Raw genomic sequence first — 18564 nt, 5'->3', positions numbered from 1 at the left:
TTCTCCCTTTTTTTTGGTTTGCTTCTATTTTTTTATTTTCTGTTTTTTACATTGTTGTGGAGAGCCCTTTGAGCTTTTAACCTGACCATAGATATTTTAGATTGTTTTACATTTTATGTAATAAATTAGTGAATAGGGATCAGATTGCAGCAAGGCAGAAATATGATAAATAAATAACACTCCTTTCTTTGAACAGTTGAACAGAGAAATCTGCAAGGAAGTATACCCTATTTTTCTTCCTCTAGTTGTTGGTAAATTTGAATACTCCATGCAATATTTCAGAAGCAAACACATAAAAACTGTATCCTTGAATGCAGGAAGCTGATCAGTGAAAAGGAAAAAAAAAGGAAGATGTTGAATGCCTGGGGGAGCGGAACAAAAAAATAATAATACAGGTTTGAGTGCACAGATGGAATGGTGTTTGGAGGAAAAGCATAAATGCACATCAAGTGCAAGCTTCTTTATTGGCAAAAATTGTATTGGATATGGAGCTCATTTGTGTGAATAGCATAGCTGACTCAAGAATACTCCAGGAAAGCTTCCCTGCAGAAGCAAAGTGGCCTTTGCCCTCTCTCTTCAGTATTATTAATAAACTACTGTTTATGTACTTTCTTTGAAATCAACATGGCAGAAGGACACTTCTTGAGTGCTCTTGGTGGAATGGGTAGATATGATGTGACAAGCCTCTCGGCTTCGAGTTGGCTGAAGTTTGCTGAAAAGGGAGAAGGGACTTTGTTGCTCTGGGTTACTCTGCAGTTTGCCTCGCTTAAAGCATTCACTGTGCATTATGGCAATCCATGTTGTCACTGTGGTGGTGGTGGTGGTGATGATGATGATGATGATGATGACAATGATCTACTTTCTCACGGGCATACTGAAGGACCCTTGAATTGGACTCAGATCTTAGGAACAAATCACAAATCAGCCTTTCTATATGAAGCTAAAAGCTGATTTGCTTTTGATCTGGAAGTGAATTATAATACTGCAGTTCCTGGCACTGAGTAAATCCCCCCAGTTTGTTGGAACTCTTGCCATCTTTCTCTTTTACCCCTTCATCTTTTTCCCATTATATCCTAATTCACCTCTGTTATAACTTTAATTATTTTAGATATCTAAAGATGTAGTACACTCCTTGTAGTATACACTTTCCTGTTAATTTACCTCTTATTGTTTTTAGTGATAGTTTTATTCAAAATATTTTGAATATTACCTCGCAGTTTGTCCATTAGGTCCACTTCTTATCTCATTTAGAGCTGAGGTGAGACAGTGGAATTCTCTGTAGGAGCTGCTTCTCCTTTTCAGCAATTCTAGAAAGTATCATACAATCTACTCCTACTTTAAATGGACCAAACATAAAACTGTCAAAGAGCTATGATGGCATAGTGGTTAGAGTGCAGTACTGCAGGCTACTTCAGTTGACTGCTAGCTGCAGTTCAGCAGATCGAATCTCACCGGCTCAAGGTTGACTCAGCCTTCCATCTTTCTGAGGTGGGTAAAATGAGGGCCCAAATTGTTGGGGGCAACATGCTGACTCTGTAAACCTCTTAGAGAGGGCTGTAAAGCACTATGAAGCAGTATATAAGTCTAAGTGCTATTGCTGTTGCTATTTCTCAGTTTCATTGAATTTTAGATTGCAAAATTCTGTCTCTTGGGATATTAGAGTGCATAATCCATTATGATTATGGTGGCCTAGGTTCAAATTCTCACTGGTTCATTATCGTTCAGACAAATTTAGCCCCAGGGTTGATTTGAGGATAAAACTGACAAATGTAGGATATCTGGGCCACTCTTTTGGTTCAGCAATCTTTGGATTTTATGCTAGCTCAACTTTCCCCAAGCTGCTCACCCTCCAGATGTGTGAAGCAAACTTCAGAATTTCTCAGCCAGCATAGCTATTGCTGATAATTCTAGGAGTTGGAGTCCATACTTTTGAATACTATCTAGACTGGGGAAAGTTGGTCTAGGAAAAGACATGCAGAATGAAAATGTGCAATCTAGTTCTATCTCATATACCTTATTTTGAAGACAGAGTGAGTAGAAGGGTATGATAGTGAACAGAAATATTAGCTGGACACAAGACAGGCAGTAAACAAGCAAACAAATAATTAATTAATACAAAAGCTGCTATACTTCAGAATGTATGGATGATAATTTGCCTAGAGAACAGTACAAATGTTACTTTATGAACTGTGAAGCTTCCTCCCAAATTATTTCCATTTTTTTAAAAAAATCTCTTGTTCTTTATAGATAAACACATTATGACTGAACATTGTCATCATGTCCAGTCAGGCTTTTCTCATATTCTGTATATGAGGACTACATTTCAAATGTTACTTGATCAGAAGCTTCAATTGGTATAAGACATAGAAATCAGATTGCTAATATTATTGGAATTATATTACTCCAGTATTGAAAGACCACCATCAAATGTTATGCGTTTCTTAGATTCAGTTGCCGGAATTGGTCTATGCTTCTAAGACTGATTGAGGGATCAGCTCTCTGACTACACATCTGTCTCATTAAAGTGTGCAGGAGAAACTCTTCTGAGACGCCTGTACACAGCTCTGGGTCTTGCTCTTACATATATCTCCCAGCACTTTTCATTCAGAACTAAAACTGGTCCCCAATGAATGAGATTTTAGAAAAGACATTAAGGTGCATCTCTTAAATGTTGCTATTTGCATACTGGCAGAGATTTAGTGTTTTAATGTGCTTTTGGTATGTGAATCTTTTAATAAAGTTTTGCACCAGCTCCTTGGAATATAAATAAGCAGCAAACACACATTTTGGAAGAAGTGCAACAGCCAACCTTAGTGGTAGAGACCAGGAAATGAAGTGAACAAAATCATTTCTCTTATGTATAGGAAATGTTGTAATGGGATCCTTAAGTTGCACATATCTAGATAGACGTAGAATGTGAAGTGGAAAGGTAACATTCAGCCACAAAAAGTGGTGGGTTGCCCCTGGTTCGCACCGGTTCTATAGAACCGGTAGTAAAACTGGCGGGAGGCTCCTCCCACTGACCCCGATGTCATCAAAATGCTTTTTTTTTCCCCAATATTTTTTTTTATTTTCAAAAACACAAACAAAACAAAACATAAAAACATTATCATTCCATACAATTATAGACAGTGTATCAGTTGGTGGCATTTTTGTGCTTCTCTTCTCTTCAATTTATCACTAAACATGCTAGCTTATTTCCAAAAGTTTCAACATCCATTTATATCACAATTATTCATCAAAATGCTTTTGTGCATGCACGCGAGCGAAGCAAGTGCGCATGCGTGGCCCGGCTGCGAACAGGTAATAAAGATAAGGAGAACCCACCCCTGGCCACAAATATAAAAATGTCATACAAGAAATGATATATGCATGGTCCTTGCTTTCTTGGCTAAGACAAATTCTGATTTGCCTTGGCCAACCATCAGGGATTATGAGAATGCAGCCTATTAACTATGCTATTTTAAACTCTTGGTAGGAAATGTAATAAGCAAAATGAAATAATCTAAACTCTCTCATCAGAGGCAACCAGCATATAATTTTGCTTTCCAAGGATTGTATCAATCTTAAAATGTGCATGTCTCTGCAACTACTTAAGGAATCCCATAGTCAATAGCTCTGACCTATATGGCTTCCACCATCAATCACTCTCTAAAATCTAGGAGCTTACAAACAATGAAAATACTCTTTTTTTATGACCCCCTAAAGAACGAGAATGAACCCATTAAGAAAGGAGGAAAAATAAAGATGTGGAATCTCTTCACATAAATGTTATAAAATGCATATATTTGCAGAAGGGTCAGAAACTGTTCAGGCAAGGCACAACTGCTTGTAAGAGCTTGAGTTTTATGCCTCCTGGCTAGGAGATTTCAGTTCTTTTCTCATGAAAATTACATGCCTGATGAGAGGAAGAGAATGATCTACTTTGAGATTATGGGGAAGTATTCTTTAAATCACTTTGTCAGGGGTGGGGGCGCAGCGGGTGTGTGGTATGCTGCTGCAAGAATGAAAGATTTCACAGAGGTTTTACTTTATCTTGGATTTGGATAATGTGCCTTTATCATCCTTCTTGTTTAGCAAATATCTATGTTAGTCACAACAGCTAGTTGAGTATGCACAAGGGTAATTTTATGATCAAATTGAAAGCTATGCATGCTATTCATGCTATTCATACAAAGCTATCCATACTGCCTCAGCAGCAAGCACTATTATTTATTTTATTTACTTAAGCTTATTGGCTGATTCTGTAGGCTTATAAGATATGTCAACCAATTCTAAACATCTCAAATTCTCCATGATACTAGAAGGCTGAAACATTTGAAAAGTAACAACTTCATATCATATGGCCAGAAATCATGATACAGACTCCATATGAGCCATATCCTTCCTATAGGAGGAATTTTAATTGATGATGGCCTTCTGGAAGAGCAGTTCATTGGTTTTCTTGAACTTGGTGTGTGTGATAATAGTGCCTGTCAAGTTTAAAACATGTCCAAGCTCACATAGAAAATGAATCTTATCAATGGCACTTTTACATGAGATCTCATTTGCTTGCTTATATACTATATAGGCTTATAAATTGTTGGATTTTTTTTTTCTTGAAAAGCAGTGGAGATGCCTATTCCCCATTTTGAATGAAAATATGGCAAGGATGGATTGGGATTCTGAGCAGTAGACTTCACAGCAAACTGTGATGGTACCAAAATGACCACCACAGGCGAAACCTAAATGCAAATGTCACAATTTTGCATTGGGATATCTGATTCAAATAGATTTAAGTTGTGGCATCTGTGTGATAAACCCAACATGCCTGTGTCATCTTTTGCTCCCTTACCTTCCCATAGATGCACATAAATGTGAGGACCTATTGTATATGTGTACTTACATGCAGAAATTACCACACAGGAGAAATGGAATCGCTCTATGCCATTCTAGAAGTTTCTAACAGAGACAAATAGAAGTGAACTTCATAGGGACAACAAGAAAAATGGGCAAAGTGAATCCATAAAAGACACGAGTCCTGAACTGAGTTTTGCTGAATGTCTTGAAATGAGCTTGCCAAACAAGTACCTCTTTATATTGCTTTCCAACCTTTTATTATAAAGGCCTAACAATTGTCAATAAGAAAGAACTGGAGAAGATAACAACATGCAAAGTCCTACAAATAGAAATAGAACAACTGTGGCAAAAGAAAGCAAAGGTAGTACCAATAGTAATGGATGCCTTGGCGCAATCCCAAAACAATTGGAGACTACTTGAACACCATTGGCATTGACAAAATCACCATCAGTCAATTGCAAAAGGCAACTTTGCTTGGAACAGCTTACATTCTGTGATGATATCTGTAAAACCATCAAACATCCACACCTCTCTATTCCAGGTCCTTGGGAACAACTGGATAGACAGACAAAAATGCCCAGTCATTCTGAACATCTTACTGGCTGTGTGACAAACCATAATAATAATAAAAAAAACAACAAAATACTTAATTTAACCAAATTTTTAAAAGTCCAGTGGTAAGTATAGTCCAGCTCTAACATTAATGCAAAAGCATTTTTGAGATGCTTCTGTAAGATGCTTCTGGGCAGCCAGAAATAATTGTACCTTTTTTTCATTTCCGCACACTACTTCTAATAAAATACAACCACTATGCTAACATATTTCTCCTTCTGCATCATTCTGTTTGTACAAATTAGGCCTTGCTTCCTTGGAACACATTTCACAGTTTTGTAGGCAGGATCCTTCTCCTGTCTATGGCTGGCTTTGTTCCTGGCTGAGCCCTCCTGCCTGTAGTCTTGTTATTATGCTGTCACCAGGCCTTACTGTAAGAGCAACACAGAGGTGATAGAAAGCCAAAGAAGAAGCTTCCTTCACAATTTAAGATGAAGATGAGAATAGAGATGCCTCACACTGTGTGGGATGGAGGAGCATTAATACACAGAGGACATAATTACATTGTTTCCTTCAGTAGTCAGATTCATTTTCTCCTAGCTGCTATTCTCCAGGGAAACATTGGTTGGTCATTTGATGCTGCAAGATCAAGACAGAAAGAATTGCAGCAACGTCCCCTGGTACTGCAGTTCTTATTTTGGCCTTCTTAATGATTAGAAAGACAAACGTTGGCTGTTCTTTTGAAATTTCTTGCCTATTTTGAGAGAAGAGTGAGGAATACTACGTGGTTTCTTGTCACTGTTTTTCTTTTTTTTAAAGACAAACTTTATTAAACATTGATAAATGTTTGCATTTATTTGCAGCAGGGGCAGGGGGTAAGTGATGCCATATACGCCATGACATTATCACAGCTTGTGGCTTGTACAGGGTACCAATGCGTTAGGTAACTTTCTTATGATGTCATAAGGCTATGAGATCCTTATAGCTACCAGATCTGCAAGAATGATGTGGACCAGTGGTGGATTGCCCCCGATTGACACCAGTTCTATAGAACTGGTAGTAAAACCAGTGGGAAGCTCTGCCCACCGACCCCGACATCATCAAAATGCTTCTGCACAGAAGAGTGTGTGTGCGCGCTCACTTCGCTCGTGCACGTACATGGCCCCACTGTGAACCAGTAGTAAAGGTAAGTAGAACTCACCCCTGATGTGGACTAATATTGATAAAGACTAATACCACTAACAACTCAAACATATTACAATACATTCTCTATTTCTTCTGCCTGTCTCTGTTTTCTTTCCCCCTTTTTCTTAAAACTCAAACTACTGCAGTGTGAAATACCCGATATAAATCTGTTAGGCATATACTTAGGAAAAAAAGGGATAATGGATAGGTAGAATAGATAATTTATAATTTCACTTTTAAAAAATCCTGAAAAACAGGAAATATACCCAACAACAACATAATCCATTCATTTAACTAAAATAGAATGTAAACACAAAACAAAAAACAGAATAATTTCCAAGGGATGAAAACAGAGCCCACTTCTCACTAAGGAGGTGATTAAGGAAAACTGGATTATTACTAATTGTATTTGCTGAAGGAGACCTGGTGGATAAGACAAAAATCTATCTTCTTGTCCACAAAAAGGATACAAACACAGCAGTATCCTCCCAAACCTGAAGACAATGGCATCCTCCCAAACATCCTCCATGATAGTGAGTGGCATCCCATCTATGATACAGAACATAATACATAGGCATCATATCTAGTCTTATCCACCATTTAGTTCCCTAATCTTTTTAAAGTCAAGCGTACCGATGTAAATTCTATACATTAACACTGTATTTCATTGTTTCTCCCTTGACTGCCCTACCATTTACTGTATGTTCACCAAATGAACAGGAGGGTTTAGTAAGAATGGAGAGGAAATATAACTGATCACTATTTATTTTTTCCATATTATAGACATGTAATATGGGTGCTCCTTCTTACTCACCACTTTTCTAAATTAAAAATCATGAAGAATTGGCTATACCATTTCTTAGTATAGATCATTTCCCCCCAATAGATTAACTTGATCAATAAATATCTTTCTGAAGAGAAATGTTGGGTTTGGATGCTCATTTTTGCTTTTCTCCTTGAAAAGGTTTTCTACACACAAGGCTTCTGCTTGGTTTGTTTTTCTCCTTCTGTTGTTTTAGAATTTCTTTTTATAGTCTTGTGGTTGTATTTATTTCAGCATTATTTTTAATACAGTAAAAATCATGATCCATACATTTACTTTAGTAACTTGATTATTTGGGATATCTCTTTCTTTTTTAGCTCCGATCAGGTTTCTTCCATATTCTTCCCAAGGTTTTCAGGAAGTGATTTGCCGTTGCCTACTTCCTAGGGTTGAAAGAGAGCAACTAACCCAAAGTCACCCAGGTGACCTCATGTCTAAAGTCACTTGGTCTTCTGGTTTCTAGCTGGGTGCCTCAATTTTTACACCAAACTGGATCAGGGGTGGTATTCACCAGTGGTGAAATGTAAAATTTGTTACTACCGGTTCTGTGGGCGTGGCTTGGTGGGGGGAGGGTAATGTGACTGGGTGGGCACAGCCAATTTTTTTTTAACATTTAAAAGCATTTTTTCTACAACTTCTTCAGTATTTTTTTTTCTTTGCTTTTAAAAGAAAAAAAAAGCCTCTGATGATCAGGCAACTCAGCTGGGATTGTCAGAGCCTTTTAAAAGCATTTTTTTTTTCTACAACCTCTTCGGCCAAAGGGGTTATAGAAAAAATGCTTTTTTCCAAAAAATGTGGGCAGGGATTTTTGCTACTGGTTCTCCAAACCACCCGCCACCATTGCTACCAGATTGAGCGATCTGTTCCAAACCGGGAGCATTTCACCCCTTGTATTCACTTACAGTACTTTCCCTACTGGTTTGCAAATGCAAGCACCACTTCTGCGCATGTGCATGGTCTTCTGTGCATGTGCTTTCCTCGTGCACCCGTCTTCTGTGCATGTGCCTGGCCTCAAAAATGTGTCTAAATATGACAGCATAGAGCTGGGATGGGTGGGTGGGCCCACCGATGATTTTCGCTACTGGTTCGCACGAACTGGTCCGAACCAGCTGAATACCACCTCTGAACTGGATCTATTAATACTTTATACAAATATTACTTTACCTTTTATGTTATTTATTATAAGCCTATGGGTTAGAAATTTTTAATTTGTATAAGATGATGATATATTATTAGAAGGGTGAAATATAAGGAAAATCAATCTCAATCTTCGGTTTGATCTTTAATATATCAATGAATTAAAAGTATGTTAAAATAATCATCTGGTTGGACAAGAAAGAAATATTTGCAATCATATTACAAATATGACTTTTTCACCAGACTTCATGAATACATTAAATTAACATTAACTCAGCCCTGAAAAAGAGAAGTAAGTGAGAAATAAACTCAAGATTACTTTGCCTTGATTCTCTTTGGTTTAATGGGGAGAGGGGGAGGAAAGTTGTATACAAGAAAACTATGCCAGAATTTCATGTTATAATATTTTACATCAATACTGTAATCTTTGTGACTTGTTTCCTGATTTGGCTTAACTGGAACCTTCAGTACTTGACAACACAGGTAGTAAATAGTTATAGCCCTTTCTTTTCTTAGCTTTTCTGCACTCTGTTAACATTTTAACAATATGTGAGAGTTCTCTTTCGATTAGACAAAATATTTGCAGAAGGTTTTAGGATGCCTAGAACCCAGAGTATTATAAACTAATTATGGCGACCTTCCACCCTTCAAAACAAAACAAAATAAAACCAGAAACTCAACATTTGAATAGTGCAGCAAATCGAAGAGTCAAAATCTATCTGCCAAATATCCTAGGGAAAGAATGATATTCTTTTTAGTATATTGATTGCTCCATTTTCTGTGCAGCTTAAACCCTTTCTTTATACACAAGTCCAAGGAGCGGTTCAGAGGGTGAGAGACTGATGGGTTTCATTAACAAAGTATTCATAAGGTACATGGCAAACTCAGCTTTGACTGACCCCCTAAACTCATGCAATTTGTTTGCTTATTTATTTACTTATTCAATCATTTATATATTGTAATACAGTTAAAACAACAATCACTCAAGAATAAACCAATGAAACAAAGTTAAGAAACAGTTAATTGGTTTAAAGAGCAAACAGTTAAAAGTAATCAGAAGCTTAGTAGAACAAAGAATATTAATTGCTCTTTTAAAATTATCCTCTCTCAAATGCCCAATCTAACTTCCTTTGAAGTGAAAACAGCCACTAAAAAGATCAAATCTTAGATAGGTCTCTTGGCATTAGATTTCACAGCAGGGTTTCTGAAGATGGAAACAAATGATGGATATGGCAAATGGTTCTTCTTCAGATATTTGTCAGTAAAAGATAGCAGCCCTTCTATTTAAAAAAATGAGAATCTGGTTTCTTTGTCCTCACTACCTCGGAAGGATGGAAGGCGAGTCAACCTTGAGCCGGTAAGATTTGATCCGCTGATTTGCTGAACTAGCAGTCAGCTGAAGTAGTTGCAGTACTGCACCCTAACCACTGCACCACCTCAGCTCAATAGTGCAATAGTTTTAGGACTTGATAGATTAGAAGAAAACATTTGTGAGTTTAATAAAGATGCAATGGCTCCCTTGAAATGGATGGATTTTCCATATGATAATCCATGTGAAAATCTAGGAGGATTATTTAATTACATGGTGTAATTAAACCAGAATTAGAACTCTTCTCTCCTTGAGGATCAACTCTAGTGCTAGAATTGGCAGTTGATCAACAGTTAAATTTAATATATTACTACTACTACTACTACTACTACTACTACTACTAGCCAGTGAGTATAGAGTAAGGAAGATGACCTTGATGGGGACACACACACACACACACACACACACACACACACCTATCTATATATATAAAAGCAAAAACCACTCATGCAGTAATCATGAAATCTCCAGAACAGTAAAGCCTACAAACTTGAAATTTGCCATGTATGTTCCTCTTGGCTTCTAGGTGCTCACCTAGGATTTTTTGAAATCACCATCAGGGCATTAGTATTTCCTATATTATTATTAATACGCTCTGATGCTAAGGAGTTCTACTCCCCCTCCCCACCTCAAAAGATATCTGTTCCAAATGCAAAACACAAGCAGAGGAGAGGAGTTTCATTTTCAGTTTTACTTTCACAGCAGCAAACAGCTTTACTACAGTTACAGTTGAGGTAAGCAACACCCAGCCTCCTTCCAGCCTCCTTCTTGCTCACACAGCAAATACTGTTTGAGTTTCCAAACACCCCTCAACTCTCTCACACACCGACAGGATGCTAGCCAGATGAATACCGATGGATGCTGCAGGCTGGGACATTCTACTCCCCCTCCCCCTCTGTTCCAACTGCCAGTTGCATTATATTAATACACTCTGATGCTACTGAGTTACACATTCTACATTAAGTTTCAGGCTGTAAGTGTCAATTTATCAAGCCTGAACATATAGTTTCTGAGTGAAGTAATAACTGTAAAAAGGAGGCAGAAGGACAGCATAATCATATTTGCAATACTATGTCTTTATAGCTAATCTCAATTAAATAATTTAATCTTCTGTGGAGTTGATTTCCTGGTCTGGTCTACCAAGCAGAGCTGACACAATCTGACTGGCAATCAGCTCATACATCCAGCTCACAATACACTATTCTGAGGAACCAATCAAACAATGAATGTAGAATAGCCAGCAAGAGGCTGACTTGTAGTATTGAACACCAAATGATTGTGAGGAACAGTGTGGGGGATCTTTCTATCTCAAATCTGTGAGTGATAAGTACTGAATCAGAACTTTCTGCTTGTAGCCATTTTATCTTCTTTTCTCTTTCAATATATATATATATATATATATATATATCCTTGGGTATATAGAGAGAAGATAGAGAGTTAATGACAGAGACTCTTAAATCTCTTCTCTATAGGATAATACTCAGTTCTTCTTGAAGAAATACTGAACAAATTATTATGGAAGTTTTTTTGGTTCTCAATCAATAGTAGAAGGAGTAAATATATATATGTGTGTGTATAACACACACACACACACACACACACACACACACATCCTTGTGCATTCACTTACCAAAAATAGGAGCTTTTTCTTTGCCAGACATGGAAATTATCAAGTTTGCTTAAGCTATTGTTAATTATTTTTATCTGCTGTGTTCTGTGAGTGTTGATTTTAATATTTTTTAATGCTTTAAAGTTTTGATACTGTAAGCTGCCCAGTCACTGGATATGAGATGGGTGGCAAAATAAATTTCATAACAAACAAACAAACAAACAAACAAACAAACAAACAAACAGCCTTTAAAAAAACAAAAATAAATCTCCAGGGAAATCTCCAGGGAAAGATTGAAAAATTTGATTCTAATTAAGCTGAAATGAAGATAAGCAGTAAAATTCTCTCTAGAAACTTTTTCTAAAATTATTCTAACAGTAATGATGTGCTTTCATTTATGTTTCATTTTCTTTAAAGCTATTTTACAGTATTATATTTCCCCCCTGGAAATGTGTCTGTTTTTCATTGGGGCATTATAAGGACAAACGGATGAGACAAGGGAAGGTAATGAATCAGCTAGAGCTTTCAAATGCCTAAAGAAATATGAACTCGGAATGAGTTATATTATACAATACATATTCTGCTAAATATCTGTCAACATGAAAACTGGATAATGGTAAATTATAAGACTTTTCTTCTCTTTAGGGAATGCATGATAAAAACTAGATTTATGTAGCTTCTGGTTAATAATAAATATCAAATATTGCTCTGGTAATTATGCCTCCATAAAATGGTATTTTACAAATGTGATAAATAAGTTGTACTTATTTTATAAGAGTACTATTTTATTTGATCTTCATGCAAATTTCATTGAGCTTAAAATGTTCTACATTTTAAATTATACTATTTGACCTGATTTGCCTGTGTTAATTTAAAAATAGAAATAAAGGAAGACCTCCAATGTACTGCCTTGAAATAAATTAAAACAATAAATTAGAACTTCTGAAGAAGTTCCATATGATCACCAAGACATATATGGATGAGATGCTTATCTCTATTAAGGCATTTACCAAACCTGATATAATGCTAAATTTTGAGGAATAGAATTTAATCACAAAGAATACAAAATCACTAGAAAGGAAATCTAACATGTAAGGCAAGGACATGGATCCAAAAGCAGTTGAATAATACTCTACCAGAAACATATTTGCCTTTTCCCTAAGATAGAGACTGTTTTCACAGTGAAAGAAACTTTTGATCTTCTAGTACAGTGATAGCTAACCTTTTCCGGACTGAGTGCCCAAAGTGTGCGCATGTGCATGAATGCACATGCTCCCCGAATCCCCAAAATACAATGAGTGCATGGCCCCCCACACATGCCTCGTCCCCATGTGCATACACGCATGTCCCACACATGCCCTCCCACATGCACACGTGGCCCCCCACATGCACACTGGGCCCTCGTGCATGCGTGCACCCCCCCCGCACGCACCTTGCCCCCGCACATGCGCAGCAGAGACCCGAAGACCAGCTGGATGGCAGGAGGCATGTGCGCATGCATGGAAGACCTGAACTGGAGGAACAGCTCGCGTGCCCACAGAGAGGACGTTGTGTGCCACCTCTGGCACGCATGCCATATGTTCACCATCATGGTTCTAGTATATTTCCAGGGTACTTGAGAATTTTTTAAAACTTTTGGCGAGGTTTTTGAACTTACTCTATTGTTGAGGCTTTCTATAGCTATCATTCCATCACTTTGAAATCTAGCTTATACTGTCCATCTAAATAAAGCCCCAATAAGTAGAGCTTCTTCACAATGCCTTTATTTGATATTTAAAGAGACTGCAGGATACTGGAGTGAAGTTTGTACACATGCCCCTGGGTTACCTCATAAGAAAATTGGTGTACTGAAGGATCACCAAAATCTACAAGGAGGATTTTCTTTCATTTCCTTCTCTTGTTAGATAATATATTGTCTATGGGGCCTGACTTGCGGAACATCCTATTTTTAATTTTCACTGTGATTCTCATTCAGGATCTCTACAGTATATGGACAGGCCATCACAATATATTTATTTTATTTTGACCCTTCACTTTAGAATTCAGCCCACATTCATTCATCAGCTATTCATTATCAGTTCTATCTCTTCTTGGTTTAATGTACAAATTTAGTTGAATATTGTATTTTTATTGCATTCAACTTTGGTTTGTCCGAAGATATCCAAATCTCACTTCCATATAACAAAGTAAGTAGAAGCACACTTATATACAACCCATTTATTTCCTTTAACAAATATTCACTTTTAGTAATAAAGCATATGCTGTCACTAACTTTTCTAGCAGTGCTTGCCTGTCTTAAAATTTCTCCATCCATTTTACAAGTTAATAAACATCTACTTTCTTTCTTCATTTTTCTACTTCTCTCCTGGCCACTTTTTACAGAGGCACGATTGAGAGTGTTTTAACAAACTGTATCTCTGTTTGTTTGGTGGCAGCAGTGCCTCAGATAGAAAGTCCATACAGAGAGTGGTAAGGACAGCAGAGAAGATTATAGGAAGCTCACTTCCTGTTATTCAGGATATTGCATATAAGCACTATGTGCTTAGAACTCCAAGCATTGTTAGAGACTCCACACACCCACTTCACAGTCTGTTTCTGTTGCTCCTCTCTGGGAGGAGATTTTGAAGTATTTCTAGCAAGACTACCAGATTCTGTAATAGCTTTGTTCCCTATGCCATCTGTCTGGTAAACTCACAAAATTTGTTTTTCTCGCCATGTATATATATACATCTGAACTAGACTGTATTGTTTCTCTGTGTCACATAATATGTGGGTATATGCATACTTTTGTATTTATTTATTTAGTTAGTTAGTCAGTCATGTTTATGTAGTGTATATTGGAGGTAGTGACCCTTTGAGAGCTGTATACAACAAAATTTCAAAATTTCATTTTAATTTATGCCAATTAGTGTACATTCAAAGTGACAATAAAGTTAGTCTAAGTAAGTTGAGTGCCAAAAATCATCTACTTGCTTTACTTATTTATTTTCCAATCTATGAATTACTGCAACCATTACTGAATTTACTGCCACTGAATCATTAAATTTCAGATCCGTGCTCCTAATTGCATCATATAAGATACTTTACCTTCATCATATGCTGCTCTTATCACTTTCAGGAACCAGCTCTCGATTCTATTTTCTCATAAAGATTCCATCATTCAAGTTACCATACACTTTTGTCAAAAAGTAATCAACTCCTCTCAGATTTTCTGACTTTTTCCATATAACTCCCAATCAATCAAAATTTTATGTGGATCTTGCTGATTTATAAAGATGATGAGGGTGACAGTGCTTCCTTCATTTATTTCATGAACAATTCATCCCACGTGGAGTGCACAAGTGTGAAAAAATAATCACTCTTTAGATTTGATAACTGAATGTACAACCTTTAACTGCAATATCTGCAAGGAAACATTTCCCCTAATTGGTGATGTATCAGATAGATATACAGAATTGGTGTCACATTGATGTATAGAATTTGTGCTCGTTTCTCCATGGGAAATTGCTTCAGCCAAAATATTTAAGGTTTTTCTAGCATGAACAGTTTGCTTTAAAAATTGGAATTTTTCTTTCATCCGTTCTTGTGGACTTGCTTATATATTTGAGAACATTATCTTATTGCACATTTATAGCTCAGCTTCAGCTGATGGACGGATGGCTGATATTCTCCTGTAGAATTCTTTGACACAAAGTACAATTAGTGATTCCTTCAATGATGGTAAGTCATCCAGGTCCTGAGGCAGCGATGTCTTCCCAAACCATGACACTTTCCATGCTTCACAGATGGTATAAGTTCTGATTGCAGAATACAGTCTTTGGTTTCCACCAATAACCTTTCCAGATTGACAGACATCATCGACTATTTTATAGAAGTCTTCCAAAGTGTCCTTTGTATTGGGAATAATGTTTAACAGGGAGGAAAAAATAAGGAAATGTATGCCTACCAACATTTTTGTAATTGCCCTTGTTGCTAGATTCTGCATTTTTTTTAAATAAAAAAAATCACATGAGATAGAACAATATTGCTGGATTCTATTACCATTTTAAACAACTTTGAAAAAGCCTGAATCAGAGAGAGGAATAGATTTGCATTTTTTTGACAAGGCTTTTGAGAGTACTAATGCTAGTAGTGATGATCATGTTATCTAATCACGACTTGAAGAATCAGAGTTAAATGATAGTAGTTTTTTTTTTTACATTTGTCAAAGATGTTATTAAAATCATTTCCATCTTGTCTTTGTTTCTCCACTACTTATGATTTGCCTAAACGCTGCTGAAAGGCCTTGAAACTGAAGCATTTATTGTCCTCCAACTTCTCTGATTACCTTTTGTTTTGTCTCCTTGTATTCCTGACTGCCTGATTTGTATTTACAGCCAGTCATTGTGAACAAGTGAGAAAGACTAGAATGTGCTGCAGCCTATAATATGTTCCTTGTCCTTCTCCTCCCTCCATATGCATAACAAGGGACTCTGGGACGTTTAGTTCGTGAGATGACAAGTCACACAGGGAAACATAAATCCCTCGATTTCTCAATTACAAGTTTTAGAATTAACTGCATGGCACATTCAGGCTATAAAAGGAGCCAGGGCTGACCCAGCGGCACGTGATTCGGCTTCCTTTTTGTTTTTGATTGGTCACATACTTTTGTATGCAGAGGATGTTAGGTTGTTGGTTGAGAACCCAAATGATTTGCAGTGGTTGTTGGGTCTCATCTACGCATTCTGTCAATCTGCTTTTCTCTCATCCTTGAGATGGCAGGAAAATCAGTCAATCGGAGAAGCAATCCCTCCACATTGTTCCACTTACTAGGCCGCAGGAACAAGTCTTTAGAGGTGCTACTTTCACACAAAGAGGGTAGCTGCCTGCTGCCTGCATAAGAATGAAGAACAGAAAAAAAGAATGAAGAACAGAAACTGGAAAAGGATTCTCCCCTTTATCTCCTGTCTAACTTTCCCTGATTAATCAAGGACAACTCCTACGACTTCCCAATCCCTCTTCATGCTACTTCCTTTACTAATGCCTGTGGAGATTTTCAGGCATCCAGATCATTATTGTCCCAAAGGTGCTTTTTTTCAAGAGGCAACTGGACTTTTTGATTTTTCCTTGAAGACGTTTTGCTTCTCATCCAAGAAGCTTCTTCAGCTCTCACTGGATGATGGGGAAATGGAAGGATATCTGTAATGAAGGAGGTCTGTAAGGGGCATGAATAAGAGCACCAGTGTGCCTACTGTCCCTGTCCTAATGTTTCCTTATTTGTATCTATTTTTTAAAAAATATTTTATTTATTTTTCAATGTCTTAGTCATAAAATACATCTTTTAAGAGCAAAAGTTTGGTCCATTATTAGATAAGTACAATTGCCCACACTTCTTTAACCAATTTGATTCCAAATTTCATCCATTTATATCTTTAAAAAGAAAAAAGACTTCAAATCACCAATTTTTTATCATACATTCTAACATCTTATTCTAAACACTTTGCATTCTGTTGTATCACCATAAATCTTAAGTCACAAATAAACACAGCTCCTTTTTGTATACAATCTTTCATTTCCAAATAAACACCATTCTAAATTTTTATCATTTTGTCAATCAGAATTCCATATATATTCCTTAATCTTAAAATCCATTTCATCAAATCTATATTTTAACCTCTATTGATTTACATCTAATTTCCTTAATCTTGTCATGAAATACTCTTCTCGTTATACATAAAATCACTTCAGAATCAGTTCACATTATCATTCATTCCACGTTTCCATCCATAATTTTATCTAGTTCCCAATCTACTTTATTTTGGCTAATTTCCAGCGTATTGTCCATTACTCCTAGATCTATTATTTAGCTATTTCACAACTAAATTAGTTGTTTTCCAGCATATTCTCCTCAACTCCTCTCGCTGATTCCCAGCATATTCTCCTCCACTCCTAAATCTATTATTTAGCTGGTTCACAGCAAGCTGTTTTCCAGCATAATCTCCTCCATTCCTCCCACTGATTGCCAGCATAATCTCCTCCACTCCTAAATCTGTTATTTGGCTGGTTCACAGCATTTTAGTTTAGCTGTTCTCCAGCATAGTATCCTCCACTCCATCCACTGATTACCAGCATAATCTCCTCCACTCCTAAATCTATTGTCACTGATTACCAGCATGCTTTCCTCCACTCCTAACTCTACTTGTTTGGCTGGTTCACAGCATTTTGTTTTAGCTGTTCTCCAGCATAATATCCTCCACTCTTTCTGCTGATTACCAGCATAATCTCCTCCACTTCAAGGTCTATTGTGGATACCCCCAGGCTTATGGTCATGGGGGATTTCAACCTGCCATCCATTGGTGAAATGTCGGAAGCGGCTCGGGAGTTCATGGCTTCCATGACGGCATGGACCTGACCCAGTTAGTTCATGACCCTACCCACATAGGGGGACACACGCTAGACTTGATTTTTGTCTCTGGTCAGTGGCTGAATGATCTCACAATAGGGGATCTAGTCATCAAGCCCTTGTCATGGACAGATTATTCGCTCCTTCAGCTGGACTTTTGTACCACTCCCCCTCGCCACAGGGAGATGGAATTGACCAGGTGGTTCCGTCCCAGGCACCTGATGGACCCCGAGAAGTTCCTGACGGAGCTTGGGCCATTCCCAGAGGCTCTGACTCAGGCTCGGCTGAGGAGCTGGCAGCCACCTGGGATAGGGCGGCCGCCGTAGCCTTGGACCGCGTTGCGCCTTCGCGGCCTCTGACCCAGTGCTGCTCTCAATTGGTTCCTTGGTTCTCCGAGGAGCTGAGAGAGATGAAGTGCCAGAAAAGACGCCTAGAGAGCGATTGGAGGACCAGCCGTGCCGAATCAGACCGGACATTGATGAGGTCTTATATCAAGACCTACCTAGTGGCAATAAGAGTGGCGAAATCTAACTATTTTTCCACTCTTATTACATCTGCAGAGAACCGCCCAGCAGCCCTGTTCAGGGTGACCTGCTCCCTACTCCAGGTGGGAGCGAGGGAGGACCCCTTTCAGGGTAGAATTGAGGATTTTGGGCAGTATCTGCATG

The 18564-nt window shown here is 37.6% G+C and overlaps 1 long non-coding RNA gene across 1 annotated transcript; it reads right to left on the bottom strand.

The window, feature by feature from the left end:
• Positions 1-13863: 13863 nt before the first annotated feature.
• Positions 13864-17853, bottom strand: LOC117679048 (uncharacterized). Its single transcript, XR_004595238.3, has 2 exons — positions 17767-17853; positions 13864-16386 (listed from the first exon to the last, which is right to left on the bottom strand). It is a non-coding gene; the product is annotated as an uncharacterized LOC117679048 (long non-coding RNA).
• Positions 17854-18564: the final 711 nt, after the last annotated feature.

This window comes from Pantherophis guttatus, chromosome 2, assembly GCF_059756535.1.
Source record: "Pantherophis guttatus breed Tessera chromosome 2, ASM5975653v1, whole genome shotgun sequence".
Taxonomy (NCBI): domain Eukaryota; kingdom Metazoa; phylum Chordata; class Lepidosauria; order Squamata; family Colubridae; genus Pantherophis; species Pantherophis guttatus.
This window is presented reverse-complemented; position numbering and strand designations above follow the sequence as displayed.